Source organism: Balaenoptera physalus, assembly GCF_965194825.1.
Source record: "Balaenoptera physalus genome assembly, chromosome: 10".
Taxonomy (NCBI): Eukaryota; Metazoa; Chordata; class Mammalia; order Artiodactyla; family Balaenopteridae; genus Balaenoptera; species Balaenoptera physalus.
The window spans coordinates 41,956,393-41,982,991 of record NC_138889.1 but is presented as its reverse complement, the minus strand read 5'-3'; the positions used below and the strand labels follow the sequence as shown (position 1 = coordinate 41,982,991).

The window sequence follows — 26,599 nt, the reverse complement described above, 5'->3', positions numbered from 1 at the left end:
AGTGTGTGTGCGTGAAAAGAAAAAAACATATTGAAAACAATGTGAAAAATTAATCTCACCATGTACACTCCACGTTCAACTTGAACTGTATAGAGCATATGTAATAGTTATGATTTAGGACAGAAAATATATGTACATATCAGAAAACAAAAAAATAACCAAAGCAAACTATCTCATTAATCCAATTTCAAGTGCTCCCTTAATACTGTTTCCTAATCCTCTTAAGCTCCCCTAATTTCCACCCTTCAAATATTCTCTCTCACTTTCCCCTGTCCTCAAACTTCAGGCGCACCTATTCCACCCCACTTAGAATCCTCCAAATGTCCGAAAAGTCCCTAAGTGATCTGGCCCACCATCACCTCTTGACCTCACCCCTTTCTACCCTGCTCCTTGCTCTCTCATTCCAAACACATTCCTGGCTGTGTCTCAAAAAAGGCCGGTATACTCTTGCCTGATGGTCTTTGCACCCAGGCAACTCTCAAGCCTCAGCCCAAACATCACCTTTTCAGGGAACTCTCCTCTGATTGTCTTGCTTTGGATAAAAGTAGAGACGATTTTCCTTCCAGGAAAACAGGTACTCTCTCAACAAAACATTTCCAAATGAAACTTGAACTGATGATCAGTACCCATGTATCTCTTCCAGATATACTCACATCAGGGCCATGGTAACTCCAACATTCCTGATTGCATCACGGTGGAATCCAACTGGCTCTTCCAACTGTCTACTAAAAGGCCTCCTTTTTAAAGTTATCAGCCCACAAAACACAGGTATTTTACCTGAAATCTTTCCTTAAGATTTCTTACAAGAAAATATATGGGATCTAAAGGTTATACAAATTTCAGGGTCCTTTTAGTTACAGAGGGATTTCCCTGGGAAAACTGCCAGAATGGGAGGAGCTAGCACAGTTGTCAGGGCATTAAACACCACTAGTATTGGGTCAGCACAAGAACCAGGGAGAGGAGAAGAAAACCATGCTAAAGAAATCGGTGAGGAAGAGCTCAAATGCCTTTAGAGAACAAAGGCATTTCATCTTCCTCACCCTGTAGTCTCCCCAATAAGACTTTGAAAGATCAGCTTGCCTGCCATTGTTCCAAGTGATAGAAACTCCCCACATCTCCTATGGTCTGCAAGACGTGCCCGAGGTCCCTATATCTTATCTGGGGTCCATTCAAGACAAGAGGAAGCTGGGACTGGGGCCCAATCCTCTACCAGCCCTCTCCCCAAAGAGGTCAGCACAATTTGGCTTCAACATAAAACATTTCTCCTTTGGATCTGGGATCAGGGACAAAAAAATAGCCAAGGAAGGGCTTGCTCTCTGTGACCCCTGCTGGTAGCTTTTGTAAGAGTGCATCAAAGGAATGTTTGCTGCAGACTCGAATACTGGTGGCAGGGGCCCTTTGAGTGAGCGGTAGTAGCTCTGTGTACCTCTGCCCTGGAGCCTCATGCACCATGGAACATGCAGAAGGTAGGTAATGGAGGATTAAAACACTCTTCTCTTTTTCCAACTTTAATGTCAAAGGGTAAAAGAAACAATCTCGAGGTTTCTATAGAATTTGTTGGTAATAAATGGTGGGGAGGGGAAGTGGTTGACAAGCTAGTTCATCCTTGAGGGAGTGTGACAAATGCAGTTAACTTAGCCTCTAAAGATTGGGTGGAAGTCAAATAATCTCTCTCTTCCTATTCCAGAAACACCTGATGAGCACTCAAGGGTCTTGGGGATAGATTGTTATGAAGGAGAAGCATTGTTCAAACATGACCCTAGATGTTCATCCTAAGATGCCTGAACAATAGGCTAGCCTAGACTCCTTCCATGACTGGAGGGCTATAGCATCCAAAAGGGCCCAAGGTCCCCAGGCGCCTCCTAACGTACAGGGCTACTGGCTTTCCCGGACAGCTCCTGTAAATGGCTGGCATGATATCTAGGCCGCTTAATTCCCCAAGCAGTCCGAAGCTCCCTTTCCTAATAAGTTTGCTGACTTCAAAGCCCTATAAGAAGGAAGAGCACTGGGGAAGGGGCCTCCACTAGAACAAAACCCTCCTCAACATGGGATGCTTCTCCATGTAGACGCTGAAGAAATGCAGAGCCGATGTGTGCCTTGGTCTTGATGTGTTTCCTGAACTCATATTGTATGACTCTGTGGAATTTTCCTCCATCCACAAGGGGACCCAAAAGATGGGAAGAAAGTACATAGTAAGGTTTCATCAGGGTTAGGGTTTTCCAGCCATGTGTATCTCAAGGAGAGAGGAACAAGTGTCTTGATGGATTGGATGGAGGGATAAGAGAGTGATTAAAATGATGGACCAGTAAATTTATCCTGGGTAAAAAAGGAAATGAGAACATGAGGGCAATGACGGAGAATGAAACAGTGATCGATTCATGGGCTAAATGTCTCCATTAGGTGAAATACTTTTATTAGAACCCTAGGAAATGTAAGCTAGCAAGAGAATGGGATGCTTGAAACATAGCTGGTACTCTCAGTATTCCCATTTTATGGAGGAAGAAACTGAGGTGTAGAAAAATTTATATTTAACTTCATAGCTTGTGTTCTCAATCTCTAGAGTTATTTTTGTGCTTGTCTTATCTTCCATATAAAACTACTTTGAGAGCCTTGTGTAGGTCTTGTTCATCATCAAATTTTCCAAGGGATCTTGGTACTCTATATGGTGCACACTCCAAACATTTTTATTAAAAAAATAAGTAACTAAAATCATTTGGTGCACCCTGCAGTCTCTCTCCTCTTGGTTACACCACATCTTACTACCTACTCTCCTATCTTAGGGGAAGAGAAGATACTCCCCCTCTCCAGAGCTAATCTTGTCATTTCAACTCCTTAAATTGACACCTCCCATGCATTCCAAAACTATGGTCAATTAAATGATCACTATCACCTCTGTAAAGACTTAAATCATCAGTCATCAGTCTGTTTCCTGATTTAAGCTACACTCTTTCTCTTACCTTCCTTTCAATACCGAACATGTCAAAACATAAACAAAAATTATCTACCTTTACAAAAACATTTCCTCATCTCTCTCCTCTTCTGATTCTGACCCCACTTCTCCACTGAAATTGATCTCTGTCTATCATCACACTGTCTCCCAAGTGCGCCTCCATGGGTTACACTTTATCTCTCTAAATCATTGATTCATGGAACACCTCCTTCCTCCTCAAATGTCTCTGACCTCCAGGGTACTGATAGTCTTCTCCAGTTCTTTTCTTTCTCCTTGGTTCCACTTCTTTTTCCACTATACAAATGCCGTCTTATTTCAAAGCTCAATTCTCATCGGTCTTTTAACTCTTTTTATTTCTCCCTTTCAATCTCCTTTTTCTGTTCATGGCTTTCTTTAGTATCACACTCTCTCCCTTTAAAGATATTATTTATTGCCATAGCTTTCTCTAATAGCACTGACTTTCTCCTGCGCTTCTGATTTGCTTTTCCTTCTTGACTGGCCACTGAGCCCCTGAAAACCAACTTGTTTAGTACAAATTGATCATCTCTCTCCTGAATTAACTTCCTCCTTTAGAAATCATTTTTTCTAAGGATGGGAATACAGTATCCTAGTTACCGTTGGCTATTATATCTCCCTCTCCCTAGACATATATTCGGTGATGTCAGGGGATCCCACGACAGTCTACTGTGAGGCCCCAGGGACACCTGTATACCCCAGGGAGGCTTCCTGTGCTCTCCTTCCTTCTATAAGGACCCAAGGATCCAGCCTGCCTACCTCTCCTCCTTATAGCTGTCACCACTCAAGCTAGACCCTGAGGATATACAAGTACCCGTCACCTGTATCATGTGATAATCTCCCCATCTCACCCTAATTTTTAATCTAAAAAATTCTTCTACAATGATTTTATTTAAATCTATATAAATATATAATCAAAATTTTCATTCTATATGAAAACTTCCTCTAGAGAAATGAAAAGAGAAGAGTGAAACAATTTACAAGGAAAGTTAATGTCAAAAATTTAAATACCATGCTAAGGGTCTTTCCCCTAATAAACCCTAAAATGTTGATTATGAATATCACACAGGCCCTCATTTCTTATTGAATTCTTAATAAACAACTAAAACAAACCTTGAGTTGAGTATTTGTTTTTGTTTTTGTTTTTGTTGGCTTTGCCACGTGGCATGTGGGATCTTCGTTCCCTGACCAGGGATCAAACCCGTCCCTCTGCAGTGGAAGCACAGAGTCCTAACCACTGGACTGCCAGGGAAGTCCCCTATATTTGTTTTATAAACTAAATTATTTCCTTTTTACATTTCTAAGGATCCTAGGAGGTATGCGGCTGGTCTACCATCTATATAAAATAAATAATCTAGATACACATTAATCTTCAGATATTGAGCATCCAAAGGAAACACTCTGATTCTGTAAGTGTAACTCTGTGCTCAAATCAAAACTCAGAATTTGCCGGGTACAATTACGGTGATCCTTCAGTGCTCCAGGCAAATGTCTTCTCTATGGGTCTCAGATGGTTGCTTTTACTGTGAAACTGCCTACATGTTTCTTTCGATTGGAGCCACAGGTACTAGTTGAGAATAAGTACCCTTACATTTCAGTTACTCTTCCATTTTACCCTTATTCTTGGTATCCCCAGTAACACAGAAATTCTTCCTCTAAGGAAACTTGACAATTCTGACATTTGAAGAAAAGTATTTTTATCAGAATGATTAGACTTGATGGATTTCTGGAAATTAGGAGTCTTTCAAAAATAATTTCTCTAAGCTTTCCTGGTGTATGTGTGTGTGTGTGTGTGTGTGTGTGTGTGTGTGTGTGTGTGTCTGTGTGTCTGTGTTTTAAACTGGGGAAGGTAAGAAGTGAAGTAAGTTTAATAAGTCCTCTCACTGTGGCCATTGTCCCGATTGTTTATTGTACAGATTGCAGAGCAATTTCAGGACAGCAGGAAAGCCTTCTTGTCTTTCATGCTCCGTGCATATTTCAAAGCTATTCTTTCAAATGAGAATTGTTGACAGAATGCCTCAGACGTTAGCCATTGTTTCTGCTGACAGCCAATATCTAAATGCTGTGTTTAATAAATTTCTTCTCACGTTAGAAAGTCTACTTACCGTTTATTGCAAATAATTATGACCATCATATTTGATGGCTAAATAAATTCTATTGGATGGAGATACGTGACTCAACTTTCCCCCTATTGTTGGACAGTTATTTTGGTTTTTGCTTTTCCACAAGTATTACTAATCCCTTATAAATATCCTATATTTCAGTACCTAGATCAGTATATTTGGTAAAATATTAGTTAAATAATGAATTTCCTTGGATTAGATAACTAGAAATGGAATTACTGCATTGCAAGATTTAAACATTTAAAATCCTTAACATGTATTTCCAAAACTTTCCAGAAACATATCACTTTTCATCCTCACCATTAACGTTACTCTGAAAAAATATCTTTAATAATTTGGTAAGAAAATTATTGTGAAAAATTTTGGTGAAAAAGTGTAGCTCAAGTTTTAATTTATACTTCTTAGATTACAACTAAGATTGACTTGGTTTTCTTCAATGAATGCTAGCCATTTGTATTGCTTCATATCCTTTGCCCATTTTTCTCCAATATGGTTCTAGTGTTTTTTCTCATCTACTTACATGAACATTTTATGTATTATGTGAGTATTCTGCATATTTTACACAGTATATGAACATTTTACTTGTCATGTGAATAGTTTCCATATTAAACCCTGTGTTTAATCTGTTCATAGATTTTTCCCAGTTTGCCATTTCTTTAATTTATATTTAATTTTAATTTTAAATGTTTTTCATATATATATCCGTTTAATATATTAAAATGTTGAGTCGGTCTTTTCCTTTGTAATACCTTTCATGGCCTTTATGTTTAGAAAGTGAGAAAGTTAATTGCCCTTCCAGAGACAGATAAATATTAACTTATGGGGATTTTCCTTTTTATAGGTTAATTGTACTTTTAATTTTGATTTTAATTATACCTTTAATTCTAACTGGGGTTTGTGGGTTTATTTTATTAACTTCTTTTATTGTTTTGTGAGTATGGTACGCGGAATAAGGGAGATGTAAATATCATTCCTAGGCCTAGTGTGCTGTGTTCCTCTCTATTAGTTTATAAGAGCTTTTCTTTGTCCCAGTGGTCTTAAACTTTTTCCGTCTCAAAATTCTGGTTCTTTAGTTTTATGAAAGCTTTTTAGTTACTTCTTTGACAGCTTCCTCTAGTTTTTCCCTCTGTACATTAACTCCTGTATTTGGATATCAGACCTCATGGACCGGACATCCAATTTTTGTGTCTTTTCTTCTTCCAATTTTCTATCCCTTTATGACTGTTCTTTACCTTCTGAAATTTTTTCTTATCTTTATCTTGTAAACCTGCTTCTATTGTCTTTTTCATTTCTCCTATCAAACTTCTAATTTTTAACAGCTCATTTCTGTCCCCTTAGCTTTTTCAAGTGTATATAGCTTCCTTCCCTGCCCCCCACCATTGTCTCATTTTTGTTTCACGGGTGCACTTCTTTCATCTCTCAGAAAATACTAAAACCCGGACCCATATTGAGAAAGCAAGCTTCATGTAATAATCCTTATGCTTAAAATTGACATTGCAATCTAGTATTTCTGTTGTGTTCTATTTTCTTCCCCATTAAAAAATACGCTGCTGGTAACCCATAAAGTTGTTTCTACGACCCACGAATCGCTCATGTCCTGCAGTTTGGAAAGATATATTCTATAAATCATGTTGAGGCTTTTGATCTTTCAATGGCCGAGACACAATCACATTTGCTTTCTGGGCAGAAATGGGCAGACTGGAGTGGCCTAGAATGAATGAAGAAAAGCATGTATAAAGATCCAGATGAGAGATGGTAGCTTGGAGTGGGGTGGTGGTTGAGCCAGAAGCAGAGTGCCTACTAGGGTGCCTTCACTCACATCTTCTTATTTAATCTTATTTCCTCAGGGTGCCACGTGGGGAACTGGACTAGAGCGTTCAGATGCTTGTCCAAGATGGCATAATCAGTGAGTCCTGAGCCAGATTTGAGCCAGGCCCGTCTGCTTCCTAGGCCTGGCCTTTCCTCTAAGTCACAGCAAATCCATGAGGTGAGCCTGTAAAATAGGAGAGAAATTGTCAGAAGAGCACATTTTGGAGCTTAAGAACCAATTCCTTGGAGGCTTCAATACCTGAAATTGTTGACTATGTTTGGTCCCTGAAATGAAACCTAAATTTATTACTTAATTCAAAAAAAAAACAAGACACATACAGAGTGATGTCACAGTAACAACTAGACTTGGAGTCCCCTTTGATCTGGAGTTGATGACCCTGGTCACGTGGTACTTGTCCCTCAGGCAGGTCATCCTTACCCTTGTACACCTCTGCCATGTCCTCCATGGCAGGCTGTGAGGATTATGGTTTTCATGGGATTTTTTAATATTTATCTTACTATCTAGGATTATACATGTTCCCCAATGTCGATTCATGTTGTCAACTCTAAACACAATTAAACAACTAGAAATCAATCCCTCTCTTTCTCATGTTCTTTATACATGCTCTATTATGCTGCTTGTCATGTAAGGGTATTAATCATTCCTCTGTCTGTCTTCTCTACTAGATCATGTACTTCGCGGAACAGGGTGGTCCCTTCTTAGTCTCTGGGTCCCATTGGCTACCACAGAGTCTGGAATAATAGATGTCAAATTTGATAATTATGTTGTGCTTGAAGAAATGCAGAATATAGAAATAAATTCTCAGTTTTTATGACTAAAGCATTTATATGATTTTAATTCACTGTTTTTCAAACTTTCTTGATCCCTGCCCCCTCCTTTGATAAGCATAACTTATCTCTCCCACTACTCCCCCACCCCCTTCGGCAAATTCTAGTTTTTTCCCAGACCCTTGTCAGTGACCAACACGCACATAACACAGAACATTTGCACATCCCACAGCGAGGGCGAATTTGTCTACTTTACTTCCTTTTAGTTTATAGTACAAACAAGAGAGCTTCTTTTTGTTTGCCTGCTTTCCAAAGAGAAGTTATATGATGATATTGAGTTTACTTTTGCAAATTACAAATGTCCTCACCCCAATATTCTAGAACACAGTACGTCATGGGAGTACCTTGATCTAATTCAAGTTTTTACTGACAGCTCATTCTAGGGGAAGCCTGTCTTTCACAGCATCTTTATGAGCGATAATTCACTGTCTCCATTTGATCACCTCTGGTCCCTTTTCTTTGCCACTGACTCTTTTCTCCTGGGGACGAGGTTTCAAACCAGATCCTCTTAGGCCTCTGCACTCACACCCACGCCAATCCAACATCTGTCGGTAGCTGTCAGCAAAGATCTGAAGGGGAAGAATAATGGCTGATGTGCAATAAAATGACATTCTATTTGGATGTCAGTGGTTTGGTTAATTATGTTCCAAGCTGTTTGAAGACATGAGTCAAACTAGACCCTTCTCCAGCCCTGCAGCCCTCACCACCTCATCTCTCATACCCAGTATTCCATCCCTTCATCCCCGCCAATCCATTCTGCAGCTGCAGTAACTTCCTAAAATAAAACTGATGACATCATCCTACTCTTACAGCCCGTCAATCGCTCTCCATTTCCCTTAGCATGAAACCCTGCTCCCTACCCGACCCCCAGAACCACTGAGATCTGATCCCTCCCTCTTGGGCCTCACCTGTGGCCTGTGCCACCTGGCCCTCTATGCTCTGAGCAGTACTATTCAACTTCTTGCAGTTTCTACCACAGACAGTGCTCTCTCGTGTCCCTGAGACTTTGCATCAAAATACTTCCCTTGGCCTGGAATTCTCACTTTGTAATCCCATCCCTTCATCTCTTTCATTTAGCTTTTTTTTTTTTTTTTTAACACAATCCAGCTAAACATTAGTTCCTCAAGTCATCCATCTTCCTAACAAGCATGTCTTCACTCACCCCTTGCCCTCCTCCTGCCTGTGAGGTTAAGGGCCCTTTCTGATTGTGCCTTTCGAACCCAGTCCTCCTACAGTGGAAGCACGGAGTCCTAATCACTGGACCACCAGGGAATTCCCTGATCGTGCCTATTAATCCCAGTATTTCACCTGTATCTAATTGCTACCTTCCCCCTCAGACATAAACATAGTGCCTGCTATATAGTAAGTATTCAATACAGTGAGTAAATAAATGAATAAAAGAAAGGGAAAAATACCCTTCCATGAAATTTCATTTGGAGTCTCATGGCTCTAGTTCATTCATTCATTTTCAAAATGTTTTAAAAACATCTACCATGAGCACTGGCTAGATGCCGAGTGTTCAGGGAGGAACGAGGTTAGACTTGGTCCCTGCTCTCATGCCAGCACCTCGCAGGGCTCCATGGGTAACCAGAAAAGAAAGCAGAAGTCAACTGATGCTCTGCCTTAGACAGGGAAGGGCAACGCTGGGGAACTTTCACGCCACGAGTGAGTTCTGTAACGTAGACTTCATGCTGTGTCACCTCTAGCCCAGGGCAAGACAGATACAGAACTTTGTAACACAGAACTTGAAGTAGGTAGGGAAAACAGACAGACAGACCAGACAAGGAGTTCCGATACAGTGTGAGAAGTGCTCTTTAAGAGAGCTATGTGCTATGAGGGCAGAGAAGGGTTGCTGAAGCTAATCTGGGGAGAAGTAGCTCTGGAAAGACAGTAGCAACGGTGTAAAATCATACTTAATCATGAGATATATTGCAACTGTGGCTTGTAAACTGGAATAATGATTAAATTTCTAGGTCCCTGAAGCTACTTCTTTGTCACTCCTCTCTGTTGATTGTCAAACACTTGTATGAAATTGACAGGTAAGGAGGAAATTAACCCCATTTGGATTATGAGGAGAGGCAAGGAGGCTGAGGAGTAGCTCCTATTTGGGTGAGGATGCCTGATTTATTTTCCTAATCATGACTAAACCTAAGAAAGCATACCAGGCTCAACCCTCAAGTGAGAAGCAGAAGGCCTCAGAGTCCAAAGTGGTGGTTGACACCCAAGCCAACAGGAGGCTGAATCACGCTCTCCTGAAACTGTGGACAGAACTGTCTTCTTTCTAGCAAAGCTGAACCTTGGATGGTGTCTAGAAGTAACGCTAGACAACCGCAGTCCTCATAGAAGGAGCCACGTGTCCACATGTGCACTCTCACCCCATGAGCTTGCACTAAAACAGACATATGAGCACAGATGTTAGGGGACAACCGCAGACAGGAATAACTTTGAGTCTCCTCATGCAGAGAAGTATTTAAAATAACTTTTCTGAAACCTTAGTTTTTCACCTTTCCTTATCTGCAGGGACAAGAGTGTAGTGGTTATGAGCTGGGCCCTGGAGTTCGACCGTCTGGGTGCAAATGCAGTGAGATCCTGGGCACATTGTGGAACCTCTCTATGCCTCAGTTTTCTCATCTACAAAATGAGGATAAGGATAGAACCTACCTCCTAGAGTTGTTTTAATTATGACAACATGCATTAGTATACCATGCTTCATTGATTCTGAGACATGCATTTTTCACATTTTAACATGTCTGAAATTGAGGTGCAATTTACAGTCAATAGCATAGCATAGTTTATTTGCCTCACTGGTATGAAAAATAATGCTGCCGCTTATAATCAGTGGAATCTTAGATGTGACGAAATTCAGGATACAAAGAGCTTAGAAAAATACGTAGCACATAAACAGTACTAAATGAATATTTAATAGATGATATAGATATAAAATATATATAGCTCTTCTAAGTTCATCAGAGCCAACCTATATAGCTCATTTTAAAACAAATGCCCAAGATAGCAAGGCAATATCATGACTGACCCATTTCCCAGGAAAGAGAGAAACTGCTCTTCATACTTGGCCTGGAGTTGGTGGAAGCATCTGGTACCCATCCCTTTATCTTAGCCAAGATCTCAGAAAGGTGATATAACTGAGACCCACTGAGATGTGGATACCTTGGACAGGTAAAAATTTGATGCCTCTTTAGATCAACATTCTTTTCCTAATCATTTATTAGAGCGACTGGTACTCTGAGATCCAGCAGAGAAGTAGGATCTCTGACAGTGAGGCTCAGAAATCCAACTCTCACCCCAAAGCTGCACACACCAGGGAACAAATCCAAAACCCTAAGTTACCCAACCGCTCTTCTTAGGAGGATAGTGATCATTGGACTACCATTCCCCAAGTGACTAATGAGAGTCTTGTTTTCCAATTACAGACCCCGCTATCCCTAAGAGAAGATGCAATAAACACATTTTTAAAATACCGCAAATTTCCAGTGATGCTCTAGTGAACCTTGGAGACTGGTTGTATAAGCAACTCCTAAGCCTCCCCTACCAACTTTAATTCAGCTCAACTCTGGGCCCAAAAAGGACTTTATTCAGATGGCAGACACGCAGACATGAGTGAATGTCATATATTTAGACAGGGCATCAAAAGGAGCTTCCCTGGCCTTTTGTTTCTTACTGATTGCGTGTTCCCTTTTAAAATGTATTCAACTGTCAATGGGAGAAAGCAGAACATTCTGTTTTAAACTTCCACATTTTAAATTTTCTTCATTTTGAATAATCTGTGTATCTTTCATCTGTATTGTTTTATTTAACTAAAACAAACATATATTGCCTTTGTATTATGAAATTTTGTTTTACTTTCCAGGAAAAAGGGAAAATGAAGTTCTATCAATATATTTATAATAGAAAGAATAATTAGAAAAGTAGAATAAAAAACTAATGCATGATATGATCACAGTATATGAACATAGGCAAAGGATAATAAAAGACTGAGAAAATCTCAATAATTGCCTTTGCACGATAGGTAAGTAAAATTATTTTCTTTTATTTTTGTGTATTTAGAATTTTATACAGAAAAACTATCTTACAAGAGAATAAATGAAATTCTTTTTCAAAGCAAATAGTATTAAATTCAGTTGAAGTTTCGAAACCACTATAGCTTTCGTAAATATACATTTTAAAAAAACTCACAGGAGTATTTCATTTCCACTAGCTGTTCATAGATCACCAAGAAACTCAGTCATTTTATAATACAAAAAGGAAATGGAGGTTCTGATGAAGCAAGGTGACCAGAATCCGCCTTCTGCAGATATGGATAAACTGCTTGGCTTGGCTCTCTTGCCTAGCCCCTGTTAATATTATTTAGTATTTTCATGGTCCTTTCAGGATGATATAACAAAGTATCATAGTGGCTTAGAAAGAAGCATTTATTTATCACTCTTCTGCTAGCCGGGAAGTCAAAGTTCCAGGGGTCAGCAGAGTCAGTGTCTGGTGAGAACCAACTTCCTGGTTCATAGATGGCCGTCTTTTTGCTGTATATCCACATGGCAGAAGGGGCAAGCAAGCCCTCTGTGGTCTCTTTCTAGAGGCACTAATCCCTTTCATCAGGGCTCTACTCTCATGACCTAATCATCTCCCAAAAGCTCTACTTCCAAATACCATCAGTTAAGTTTCAACGCATGAACTTTGGAGGGAGACAAACATTCAGTCTATGGCAGTAATGTTGAAGACAACAGTCTGTTCAGTGAGTGGAGGAGGACCATTTAAATTAAGTAGATGGTCTCTTTTTTTGCAAATATTGATGTGGATAGAGGAGACACTTATTTATTCATTCAGCAAACACTGAGTGCCTTCCTCCCCAAAGTGGGCTAGGCTCAGTGCTAATTGCTGGAGAAACAGAGTGTATAAAACATGGTCTCAGCTGTCCTGGAACTCACAATCTCAGCTTTCTACCAGGTCATCCTGATTTTCAACACAGATCTTTAAACATTTATTTCAGAAATCTATTTGCCTAAGTATCTATTCCATTATAACTACTTATGAATTTAAAATAATTTTTATTTATAATTTAAATAATAAATAATTTAATAATTTAAAATAATGTTTGTTTTTATCACTGCAAAATATATTAAGGAAAACCTTCAGTCCTATCTCTGTCTATATGTCTCTGTCTTAGTCTGAATAGAACAGCATCTGGCTATTGCAAAAGAACTCAAGAAGTGCAGATAAATGGGAAAAGCAGAGGTTTGGGTATCTGGAGACTTTGATTTATATCTAAGCTCTGCCATTTAACAGCTTTTGGAGCTCTCTGAGCCTTAAATCCCTCATTTGTAAAATGGGAATAATAATACTTACCCCACATTTCTGACATGAGAATGAAAGGAACTAAACAATGTGAAGCACTTAACCTATAGCAAAACTGAACAAACGCTAGTTTGTTTCTTCCATATAGTTTCACTGTAGGTAGGTGGCCAGTCTTTCATTTAGGGAGAAAAAAATGCAATTACAAAAATCTGGAATTTACAAGGCAGGTATTTTTAGGGCTCTGGTTTTCTTTTCAGAAAGATTAAATTCAGATTATAAACAGGTTAGCTGCAGGATTCACCTTGACAATTCAATTCCAAATCAAGATAGTACAGAACCTTTGCAGCGCAACCCTCCAGAGACCAGAAAAACCCTTGATCCACTGGCCTTGACCAAGTCTCAGGTAGCCTTCCGAGGCAGTAGCGCTGGGATCACTGTGGGCAGAAAGTGCTCATTAGGACAAAGCCTGCTGTGTGTGGGTCCATGCAGCAGGCGTGACAGTCAGACGCGATCTCCACCTCGCTGTGCAACAGTAACTTCGCCAAGGTTCAGGCAACTAAATAAAAATGTGGAAAAAAAAAAAAACCACGTTCAGCAGATATTGAAAAACACAGCACAGGGTGAAGGAGGGATGGATTGGGGGTTTGGGATTAGCAGATGCTAACTATTCTGTATAGATTGGAACAATAACAAGGTCCTACTATACAGCACAGAGATCTACATTCAATATCCTGGGATAAACCATAATGGAAAAGAATATGATAAAGAATGTATATATATATATATATATATATATATATATATATATAACTGAATCACCTTTCTGTACTGCAGAAATTAACTCAACATTGTATTGATAAATCAACTATACTTCAATAAAATAAATTAAAGATAAAACACAAACACAAATTATCGTGCAATAAGAAGAGGAGGGAGGGGCAAAGAAAGTCCCAGTGGTCCATGCTAAGACCCAGGAGGTACATGGTAGGTGACCACCCTCCTCTGATCTGTCTCCAAAGGCTTTATTGAGAAAAATGGAAAGGAGCCAAAAGAACCACGACATTGGCCATGTTCACTGAACTATCTACTGTCTCCCTAGACTTGCTACCTGGCTCCCCTGTCTCCTAATTTTGTCCACCAGCGGTGACTAGATGACCTGTCACTTTAACCACATCACTGTTTGTCTCCACATGAAGATGCCTCTCCTTGATGCTTTGTGCTCCCTGCCCGTTTACCCCAAGAGCTCCGCCTACAATTCCAATGGCACTTAGACTGTGGTCTCAATTCCTGGTCTCTCACAGGCCTGTCCCCTCACCTTGCCCAACACAGTGTAAGGCCCCTGTCCCTTGCAACAAATTCTGCTCTTCAAGTCACTGAGTATTTGAGGACTTTGTCTTTGCTTTATTAATCTGCTCCACATGGACCCAGGGCCCAACAATGAGGGCATCTGTTACAGATCTAATATTAGCAACAAACACAAGTCACATCATCTTGTATGAAGACGATATTGAGGGAGAAACATTCGGTCACTAGCAGAGACGTGGCAGCATTAAACAAGGGGCTGTGTCAAACGCTGGGGCTGTCTGTCATTCAGAGAGGGCAGAAAAGAGGGGAGGGAGAAGATTGGAGAGTGTAAACTGTCCTTTCTTTCCTTCCGTTCTGCTGTCCTAGGGAAATACGACTGCCCTGCACAAGTCCTACCATATCTGGGCCCAGGTCAGGCAGAGAGGTCCCCTGTCCCCCTAGGAGGACATCCAGAGTTCTTCGATGGTGAGTGTCAGAAACAGCCATGCTTAGGCCTCTGGAAGGTGTGCCTTCAATAGAGGGGCTACCAAACTAACAAGTCACTGGATTAAAAACCCTTGGCCACGTGGCTTAGGGGACGCCGGGTGTCTCCCCTTTTCTAGCAGCTCCAAAGTTCCAGCAAGATCAGTTGGATTAGCCTCCATGGCATGTGGAATCTCTGAAATCCCAATGGGCTGTTTAGAACAGGGGGCAAGTCTGAGCTCTGGAAATGTTTTATTTGGCTACCAGGACTTCGACGTTTTTTTTTAACTAGCTGTCAACATTTACATTTTTTTTTTCATAAAATCCCAAGTTGTTAGCTTCTCTGGAAAATTCAGAAACTGACAACCGCATGACCCTCATTCCCACAAAACAATAGTAGACTGGCCCCCAGGAGAGTCCTTGGCCTTACGATGGGGCATGAGCCGTCCTCCTCACAACAACAGTCACTTAGATGATCGGCCTGAGCCGGGTGGGAAAGGGAATTTTCTACCAGGAGTCAAGGGTCTCACAGGAAAGGTGAGCAGGCTCTGGGTGCTGTGAGCAGTGGGCAGGAGTGGATGAAGGAAGGAGATGAACCCCATTTCAAGGATATACAAACTCCCACCGCCCAAAAGCCAAGCCCCAGGTACATGGCAGAGAGACTGCCAGCAAGCCCAGCCAATGGAGCTGCAATTTTGGGGTGGTGAGAATATGGGGGGAGGGTCTAGACATCAGTGTGTTTCAAATGTGATTCCAGTGGGCTGAGGACCAGCGCACTGGAGCGGTGCCTCTCCACCTTGAACATGCCCCTGACTCACCTGGGATCTAGTTTAAAATGCAGATTCTGAGTGGTAGGTCTGCGGCCGAAGTCTGAGCTCCTGAACTTCACCAAAGTCAAAGGCGATGTCCGTGCTGTGGATCTTGTCCACGCGTTGAGTGATAAGAAGCTACAGCCTTTTCCAAGAGGCACAGGAAAAGATATTCAACATCACTAATTATTAGAGAAATGCAAATCAGAACTACAGTGAGATATCACATCAAACCAGTGAGAAAGGCTATCATCAAAATATCTACAATTAGTAAATGCTGGAGAGGGTGTGGAGAAAAGGGAATTCTCCTACACTGTTGGTGGGAAAGTAAATTGGTATAGCCACTGTGGAGAACAGTATGGAGGTACCTTAAAAAACTAAAAAGAGAGCTACCCTATGATCCCACAATCACAGTACTGGGCATATATCCGGAGAAAAACATGGTCTAAAAGGATACAGGCATCCCAATGTTCATTGCAACACTGTTTACAATAGCCAAGACATGGAAGCAACCTAAATGTCCATCGACAGGGGAATGGCTAAAGAAGAAGTGGTACATATATACAATGGAATATTACTTAGCCATTAAAAAGAATGAAATAATGCCATTTGCAGCAACATGGGTGGACCTAGAGATTGTCATACTGAGGGAAGTAAGTCAGACAAAGACAAATATTGTATGATATCGCTTATATGTGGAATTTAAAAAAATGATACATATGAACATATTTACAAAACAGAAATAGACTCACAGACTTAGAGAACAAACTTACGGTTACTAGGGGGAAGGTGGGAAGGGATAGTTGGGGAGTTTGGGATTAACATGTACACACTGCTATATTTAAAATGGATAACCAAGAAGGACCCACTGCATAGCACAGGGAACTCTGCTCAATATTACCTAACAACCTAAATGGGAAAACAGTTTGAAAAAGAACAGATACATGTATATGTATAACTGAATCACTTTGCTGTGCACCTGAAACTAACACAACATTGTTAATCACTTATACTCCAATATAAAATAAAAAGTTTAAAAAAAAGGAAGAAGAAGCTATAGGCTTTTCCTTTGTCATTCTCCTTTCAAGTACTTTAGCAGGGACAACCCCAAGTCTGTCACCTCTAAGTCTGAAAGTAATAATAGTAATGAATAATATTATTAAAGTAACACAAAATAAGTAATAATAATAACTTCAATAATAGCTAGACTTTGTTGTGTGCTTCTCATCGAACACTGTGCTGAAATCCCACTTTTTAAAAAAAAATCTTCAACTAGATGTGAAATAATAGCTTGTTTTTACCTCAAGCTGGTTACTACTCGTAGTCTCTTACTTATATTAAGTCAGTTGAGCTTCACAACCATCCTATTGTGGTGAGTACTGTTATTATCATGTCCAGAAGCAGCCCGCCGAGGTCACACGGTTTTATGAGCGCAGCCCTGGTGTTTGGACACAGGGTGTGTGCTGGGCCCCGCTGGCTCTCCCAGGAGCAGGGGCCTAGGAGTGCTGAGTCACTTGCCCGTCGCCCTAGCAAAAGGCAGAGCTGGGCTCCCAATCTCCATCTGCTCGACTCTACAGACTGAGCTCTTGGAAAGAAAAGTGAACGATGTATACAAATTGGGAGTCAGGGTTCTTGGCACATTGTAGACACTCATAATATGATAACCACGTTTCCTGTCTCTAGCCTACTTGTTTTTAACCTTTCTCCTAGAGTAGCCAGTGTGAACCGTAGACAAGCAGTTATGGGGGTGTCTTTATCCATTTGGGCTTCTATCACAAGGTACCATAAACTGGGGGGATTGAACAACAGTTTTTTTTCACGGTTCTGGAGGCAGGAAGTCCAAGCCTAGGGTGCCAGCATGGTCAGCTTCTTGGTGAGGCTTCTCTTCCTGCTTTACAGACAGCCACCTTCTTGCTGCATCCTCACATGGTGAAGAGAATAATCATCTCTCTTTTCAGAAGGGCATTAATCTCATTCATGAGGGCTCCACCCTCATGATCTAATGACTTCCCAATGGCCCCACCTGCAAATCCCTAATTGGAGATTAAGGTGTCAACATATGAATTTTAGGAGGACACATTCGGTCCATAGCAAGGGGGCAGATAGTGGGAAAACGGAATGGAACACAGGAAATGGAATTGAAATGCCCCGGCTCCCTAAAGGAGCCAAGGAATGTCAATGTCATGGGCGGAGGAAGGGGGGATTTGACAATAAGCGACACTCACTCCTAGAGTGAAGCAGCCAGTGGGGGCATTCAAAGCCCGTCCCGTCCCCCTGCAGCCCTGGTAAGAAAGGAATGCCTGGAGCAGCCATCATTCTCCCAAAAAGGTGACCTGTGCCCATTTGTCAGGTACGATTGAGAAAAGTGGACAAGAGAGCTGCCATGAGCCCAGAACAGACTGAAACAGCTCTGAGAGCCCCAGGAGGCTTTGGCCCTGAACTTGAGACAGACTGTTCCCGTTAAAAGATACCTTTCTTCAGAGGCTCTAAAACCAGCAGTTTGGGGGAGAGCCTGGCTATGGTTATGGTAGCTGGGAAGAAGCTGTGGCATGGTGAAACTGCCTAATTGCCTGTCTGTCTCCAAGCAGGTCATAAACTTCATATTATGTTCCCTTAGCATGCAGTACTAGACTGGCACGGTGATGGGGCTTAACAATATTTGTTGCGTCAATGAATGAAGGTCTCATATTGAAATAAGAGAAACAGAGTTTATTCTCTGGCTCTGTAAGTTATTTCAACCCCCACCTTAAAACTGGATATCTTATTTTAAAAGACATTTAACATGGAAGCAATTATGCTATAATAGGAAATATTTATTTATTTTAGGTGTTTCTTATGATGCTAGCTCTTGTTTCATTTCTATTGGTGGTTTCAAGTCATTCACTTAGTCGACAATTTTCATTGAGTCCTCACTGAACAGAGAAAGCCAAGAAAGATAATTATCAACTGTATTAATCTGGTTCAATCCATGAGCTAAACTATAGGTTAATAAAGTTCTCAGGGTCCTAGACGGTCGTGTGTAAGTACAGTCAAGGTGATATACCACAAGAGAGGTGAGGTTAGGTCACCTGGTTACTAAGGAGTTTCTCCGGAAAAAGAAACTTATGCAATAGACGCTTGACATTCCCAGGGAATGGATCCTGAGCTCTTTCTTTGCAAACTCTTAATCCTAGCTCTTTCCTAAAAATTATCCTTTTCTGGAGCCAGGATTTCCCGTACATAGCCTCAAATTCTAAATCTATAGCCCGTTCAACTCTGACACCTGATCTCTCACCTGGCAGCTGTTTTTCCAGAGAATTTCTCCTGAAGTCTCCTGAGGAGCTTCCTTCACTGCTCTCCACATTTTTGAATATTTCCCAGCACAATTCCAAAATATTGACTGCATTGATTTGGAGTTGCTCATAAGTAGCTGGGATGGCTGTTGTCAAGTTAGTGAATGCCAGTGATCTGCTGGGTCTGTTAAAGTCCCACCTAATTCAATACGAGTCAGAAATGTGACATGTCAGCTGATACAGCAGGAAACGAGAACCTACAGACCTTCTGCTCTCAGGATTTGCCTTTGGGAGGAAAGATAGAGCCATTTCCAGGGATGGCTGTGAATTATCAGTGCTTTCAAAGACTCTGGGGCCCCCAAATTCCTCCATCCCCAGCTCACCTAAAACACCAATGACCCCGATCACTCAGTGGGAGGAGTTTGCATTAACTGAGTTATGACATATTGTGCCTTCCCCCCGCCTCAGCTCCCGCCGCCTCTGTCCTGCTCTCCAGCCACGTTGCTAATCTGTGAGCACCTTAAGGCTGCCCCCACTGCAGGTATTTGCATGTGTTGTCCCTCTGCCTAGAATGATGCTCTCACTCCCTTGTCCACAGGGCGCACTCGAAGACCACACCCCCAAGAGGCCACCCTCTCTGACATAGCAGTCTTGTCGCTCTCTAACCCCTTACTCTCCTTTATTTTTTCTCCTAGCCCTTATGACTGCTTGACTTGTTATGTCTCTCTTTATAATGGGAATATAAGATCCAGCAGAACTGAAACTTTGCCTTTTTCACTGTTGTGCCCCAATTCCGCAAACAGTGCCTGGTACATGGTAAGTGCTTAGTAAACATGTGTTGAATAAATGAATGAATGAATAAGTGAGTGAGTGAACGGGCCCTGAAATATATAGGCACCATGTGAATCTTTTGAGAAGAGGCTCTCTGAGAGATGGGACTAAGAAAAGATGCTCTCTGAGGTCTACAGGCCTGGACGTAGCTCTGTGTTAGGTAGAGGGGCCTGAACATTTAGGGCACGAGGATACTGGATGCCAGGATCCTAGAAAAATCCAGAAACCCGGTCACACACATGTTGCATTTTCATAGAGTGGCACCTCCAATATGTTACCCATATCCAACAGGGCTCAGTTGTGCCCTTCTTCTGTCCTCCCTGAAATTGCTTATCACCCTAACACCCACCACTTGCTGAGGAACCGTGAGAAGGGTCTCACTATTGCCCTGTAATCACTGCAGGTCAATGACAAGGAGCTTGTGAGGCGTTTCAGTCTGAGAGGCTGGTGAGCAGAGCGGGATGGGCAAGGGCTGTTCCTCACCAGGATCTGTTCAACTCAGATCAGCGTCCATTCCACTTATCTCGGTAGCCAATTCCTAGCATCTGTTTCTGGTTTCCTATTTAAAGTGATGAAAGGTAACACAAACATTGGGGGGAAAAGCAACTTCAAAACCCATATATGGGGCTTCCCTGGTGGCGCAGTGGTTGAGAGTCAGCCTGCCAATGCAGGGGACACGGTTTCGGTCCCTGGTCCGGGAAGATCCCACTGCCGTGGAGCAACTGAGCCCATGCGCCACAGCTACTGAGCCTGCATGCTGCAACTACTGAAGCCTGCACGCCTAGAGCCCATGCTCTGCAAAAAGAGAAGCCACTGCAATGAGAGGCCCGCGCACCACAACGAAGAGTAGCTCCCCGATCGCCACAACTAGAGAAAGCCCACGTGCAGCAACGAAGACCCAATGCAGCCAAAAACAAAATAAAGTAATAAATAAATTTATTAAAAAAAACAACAAAAAAACAAACCCATATATGGTCACCATCTAACGACATAAATATCATGGTGAAGTCATTTCTAAATATCTGGAAAGGAATCCTTACTCACACGGAAACTGAATTGGTGTAATGTTTAATCTCTATGAATAATTCATTGTGGCCAGGTAGTCAGACAAATCCATAACTGACGCTTTTATAAATCTTAGAGGAGTCCCAAGACCCGAACTCCAACCTCTACAAGTTACGTTTAAATACAGGTTCTAATGTTCATCTTACAACTTTGGGTCCTAAGTAATAATGATAATAGGTAATATTTATTAAGCACAAATTATGTTTGCCCGGATCTGAACTTGTTATGTGCAAACTCTCACAGAGGTGCAATGTGGCTAAGAGCTCATTTTGCCTAAACTGGCAAGTGGAGAGCCATGGAAACCTGATTTGTTGAAAGACTACTAAACAAGTTGGTGTAGGAGTCTGAATAAGGGCTGGGTCCTCTGGCTCTTCACTGATTGTGAAATCTTTACCTTGCCTTTGTAACACTGTAACAAGGAGAAATACCCCAAGGAGTGGAATTTGCAAATGGATATGTGTGACCTTTTGTGCAAACATGAGGTAGATCAGGAGCAAAAAAAAAAAAAAAAAAAAGATAAGTTTTCTACCACTAAGAATAATAGACAGTTTCTTACAAAACTAAATATAGTCTCACCATACAATCCAGCAATTGCACTCTTTGGTATTTACTCAGATGAGCTGAAAACTTAAATCCACACCAAAACCTGCACACAAATGTTTATAGTAGTTTTATTCATAATTGCAGAAAAACTTGGAAGCAACCAAGATGTCCTTCAGCAGGTGAGTGGATAAATCAAGGGTGGTACACCATACAATGGAATATTATTCAGCAACAGAAGGAAATGAGCTATAAAACCACTAAACTTGGAGGAAACTTAAAGGCATATTATTACGTGAACGAAGTCATTTGGAAAAACAAAACTATGAAAGTAGTAAAATGATCAGGGGTTGTCGGGGGAGGGGGGAGGGGGAGATGAATAGGCAGAGCACAGAGGAGTTTTAGGCAATGAAACTATTCTGTATGGTATTATAAGTATAGATACATGTCAGTATAGATTGGTCAAATCCATAGACCGTACAACACCAAGAATGAACCATAAATTAAACTACGGACTCTGGGTGATAATGAGGTGTCAGGGCAGGTTCATCGATTATAACAAATGTTCCTTTCTGCTGTGGATGCTCGTGAAGGAGACTGGGAAGGAGTATGTGGGAATCCTCTGAATTTTCCACTTAATTTTGTTGTGAACTACTCTCAAAAAATAAAGTCTATTAATTAAAAGAAAAGTAACATGTAAGCCTGGGGGGCGGTGAGGAAAACAACAGTAGAACTGAGCATCAGAGAAGGAATATGAGCAGATGTCCTTGGCCTTGGGCGGGCCCAAGAGGACAGCAGAGTGTATGAATGCACATCAAATTAACTAAGCACCTCCTACATGCCTGTCACATTTACATCCCCAGTATCTTCACAAAACTCTCGCACTGTAATTCTGGCTCAGAGAAAATCAATCATTTTTTGGCTGAAGTTCCCACGACTAGAAAGTAGCAAAGCTCAGGTTTGAATGCCATTTCTGCTGACTCGAAGTCCAGTTGTCCCCTCTAAGTAACTGCTGGAAAGGTCAAAGCAGTGACTGCGGAAAAGTTTGCTTTATGAAAGACATCACGCTACAGATTCAACTTTGCACCTATGCATACAGAGTGGGTCCATGGATGGACTGAGTTTGTGTATGGAGGGAAAACACAAAACCACATCAACAGCATCACATTTATTTACTTCACCATTAAAAGAAAAAGAAGAGGCTGCAGGGGAGGCGATAGGGAAGGAGTACTGAATCGAGAGTCATTATTACTATCCTGAGTAATAGCCTTTCTGGAATTTCCCGTACCAAGGACAAAATTTCATAGAGAACAGAGTCAGGTTCTCCTGGGAGTCACCCTTTCTGCCATGATGAGGAAGGAATGCTTCTGCAGCTCTGGAGAGGGGCCAGGGAATGTGGCCTCACAGTCTGGTGACAATGCAGACCTCCCCAAGTCTCCTTTCTTCTCTGCGGTGCATCCCAGAGACACGGCCCATCCCCCTCACCTCTTCATGGCCACACTCATCTTATTCTTCCATGTCCAAGCCTGGCTGGAAAGGAAGATAAAGTCTCCCCACCTCCCTACTTCCTTGCTGCTCCAAGAAAACAAAGTCTTCACTCCATATTGCTTCAGGAAAACAGAAGGCAACACACACACACACACACACACACACAGTTTCAGTACCTTACAAGTCTCTGGTCTTAATGCTACTATTCTAAACCCCAACTCCCTTCCCAGCTGGTAATTATAGGTCCCCTTTAGATCCCCCACCCAGCCACACATTTTCAAATCTCCTCAGGGTGCTTACCTGAAATCTCCCTTATTCTAACCCAGATTTTTCCAAAGGTCATGCACAGCCCTGTTCCCATGCCACTTTGCCATAATCGATCCAGCGCGAGGGGTGGGGGGATCGAAATTGATGGCTTCCGCGCAGTTGAAGCCATGGTTGAAGCCAGAGTGGTAGCCATAGGGAAAGGTCACGATGAACTCTCCAGCCTCCTGAGTGATCCGATCGAAGGGGATGCCATTGTCCTTGAGGACCGTGGGCGAGATGAGAGCCACCTTGTGCCGCAGGAAGGCCTCACAGCCCTGCGCGCTGCCCGGGAAAAGCTCCCTGGCCAGGCGTTCCAGGCGCCGGCCGTGCTCCGGGGGCACCGCGTACCAAGTCTTGGGCTCCCCGAAGTGCAGGTAGTTGATGCTGTAAAGGTCCATGTCCTCCGTGTGCCAGGCGAAGGCGGTCTTCCACATGCCGAAGTACAGGTAGGGGGTGTTGACGCCTTCGATGACCACTCCGCACTCCTGCTCCAGCAGGTCCTGAATGGTTCCCAGGTGTCCAAGGTTCCACTGCTCCGTGTTTTGATCGAATAAGGAGCCACTGACGTCCGCACCATATACTGGTGAATCATAGAGGCGTGCTTTCCAATATTTTCGCTCCAGGTCCTCAAAATCAAAATAGAATGGAGTCTGGTGTTTTTCACTGTTTGTTAAGCGGCGATACTGGCTAATGGTCATGAGTTTCTTCTTTTTGTGGTGTTGAGTAAACACACCTGCCTTTCCAGTGGTCACCTGCTGGAGGGAAGCAGCTATTAAGATGTCATCAATATCATCGTATGTCTGTCTGGCTTTCCATCCTTTCGGTGGAATTACCTTGGCTAGGCCAGCTCGGTGTGCACCTTGCGACTCCATGTAAACAATATATTTGTTGAAATCTTCAAATTCTTCCATGGTTGGGTGGAAGGTCATAATCTTCCAACTTGGGTTCTGGCTACCAAAGTGCTTAGACTGCATGGCGGCAATAGAATAAGCAACGGACTCCCAGCTTCTTAGGTGTGCTTTGGATACCTGAGAATGCTGGGGAGTAACACCTTCCCTATACTTTCTTTATTTTTAAAGAAGTTTAGATATATCTGAGAGGCAGGAACTCAGACTTGAACTTTTAAACAAACGAGGTGGTATCTTCTCCAGGCTTGTCAATCCACCAGAAGGACTCCGCTCTTGCCAGCATTTTGGAGCCAAAGAAAATAGACTATTTCCCAGAGGAGAGGGCTCTCTGAGCCAAGTCTTGCTTCAGCCTGCAGCTCTGTGAGTTTCCTCTGTTAGGGATATAAGTGCCTGAGGCCTCGCCAGATTCCCAGGCTTGAGTGCATGGGTGGCTTCTCACCTCACTGTAGCAGAAAGTCTCTTCATGGAAGTTTCCAAGCCAAACCTACAGAAAGTACAAAATATTGAAAATAAGTGGATGACAAAACAAACTGATTTAACATCAAGTTAAAGAAAATTGTATAGCAGTCTTAATTTCAAAGTTTGAATTTAAGGGCAAAAAGTACACTCTTTTGGTAGACATGTAAACTGGTGCAGCTATTGTGCATACTATGGAAAACAGTATGGCAGTTCCTCAAAAATTTTAAATATAAGTAACATATGATGCTGCAGTCTCACTTCTGGGTATATATCCAAAGGAAATAAAAACAGAATATGAAGGAGATATCTGCCCTCCCTCATTCTCTGAGGTATTATTCACAATGGATAATATATGGAAACAACGAACATGTCCAGCAATGCTTGAATGGTTACAGAAGATGTGGTACATATATACAATGGTATAATACTCAGCCATAAAAAGAATGAAATTTTGTCCTTTGCAACAACAGGGATGGTCTTGGTGGGTATTATGCCTAGTGAAATAAGACAGAGAAAGACAAATATGGCATGGCATCACTTATATGTGGAATCAAAAAAAAAAAAAAAAAAAGTAAAACTTACAGAACCAGAGTAGAAACGTGGTTGTGGGGGAGGGCAGGGAAGGGAGGGTAAAAGGGTACACAGTGAAGAAAGTCTCAGGAGCTAATGTTAACCATGGTGATTATAGTTGATAACACTGTGATATATAGTTGAAATTTTCTAGAAGGGTAGGATTTAAATGTTCTTACCAAAAAAAGTAAATATATGAAGTAACTGTTTTAATTAACTAGATGGGAGGAATCCTTTAACAATGTATATCAAATCATCACAAAGTTCACTGAATGTTTTACAATTTTCTAAGTCAATTATACAGCAATAAAGCTGAAATTTAGAAATAAAAAATTAGGGCAAATCATAAGACAGAAAAAGAGGACTATCTAACTGAAGTGTAAGGACATTAAGCAAGCTTGAAAATAAAGGAGTTAAGCACTCAACTCAAGAAATTGGATGACTTAACCCAAAAGATAAATTAGGGAAAGGCAAACAATGATATAAGCTGAAACAATTACAAAAGAAAACATAACACCCAATAGAAATGATGAGTGAAACCAAAATGCAATTTGTAGACCACTAAAAGTGTAAAAACATAAGAAAAAAGAGAGAAAAGGACAAGCAAATCACGTTATAATAAAATAAGGGAACACAGATAAAAATCTACCATTATAGAAAGTGTGGCTATGTAAACAAAAGCAGGAAAAAAGTACAAAACACAAATGTACACATCCTTAACAAGCATTATACTTAATGTGTAAATACTTGAAACATTCTAATTAAAATCTAATCATTAATTTGCATTGATAGACAAATTATTAGAAATATAGGGTTCACTCAGAATGCGAGAAAATATTTGCAAATGAGGCAACTGACAAAGGATTAATCTCCATAATTTACAAGCACCTCATGCAGCTCAACATTAAAAAAACAAACAACCCAATCCAAAAATGGGCAGAAGACCTAAATAGACATTTCTCCAAAGAAGATATACAGATTGCCAACAGACACATGCTCAACATCGTTAATCATTAGAGAAATGTAAATCAAAACTACAGTGAGATATCATCTCACACCGGTCAGAATGGCCATCATCAAAAAATCTACAAGCAATAAATGCTGGAGAGGGTGTGGAGAAAAGGGAACCCTCTTGCACTGTTGGTGGGACTGTAAATTGATACAGCCATTATGGAGAACAGTATGGATGTTCCTTAAAAAACTAAAAATAGAACTACCATATGACCCAGCAATCCCACTACTGGGCATATACCCTGAGAAAACCATAATTCAAAATGAGTCATGTACCAAAATGTTCATTGCAGCTTTATTTACAATACACAGGACATGGAAGCAATCAAAGTGTCCATCAACAGATGAATGGATAAAGAAGATGTGGCACATATATACAATAGAATATTACTCAGCCATAAAAACGAATGAAATTGAGTTATTTGTAGTGAGGTGGATGGACCTAGAGACTGTCATACAGAGTGAAGTAAGTCAGAAAGAGAAAAACAAATACCGTATGCTAACACATATATATGGAATC

General features: G+C 41.4%; 1 long non-coding RNA gene and 1 pseudogene across 2 annotated transcripts in view; both read right to left on the bottom strand.

Annotated features, from left to right (window-relative positions):
• LOC309636721 overlaps positions 1 to 26,599 on the bottom strand; it is a 939,587-nt gene that overhangs the window by 496,671 nt on the left and 416,317 nt on the right. The window lies entirely within an intron of this gene.
• Positions 23,165 to 24,105, bottom strand: LOC309636417 (lysine-specific demethylase 4D pseudogene; annotated as a pseudogene). The gene has a single exon. The product of its transcript is annotated as a lysine-specific demethylase 4D pseudogene (transcript).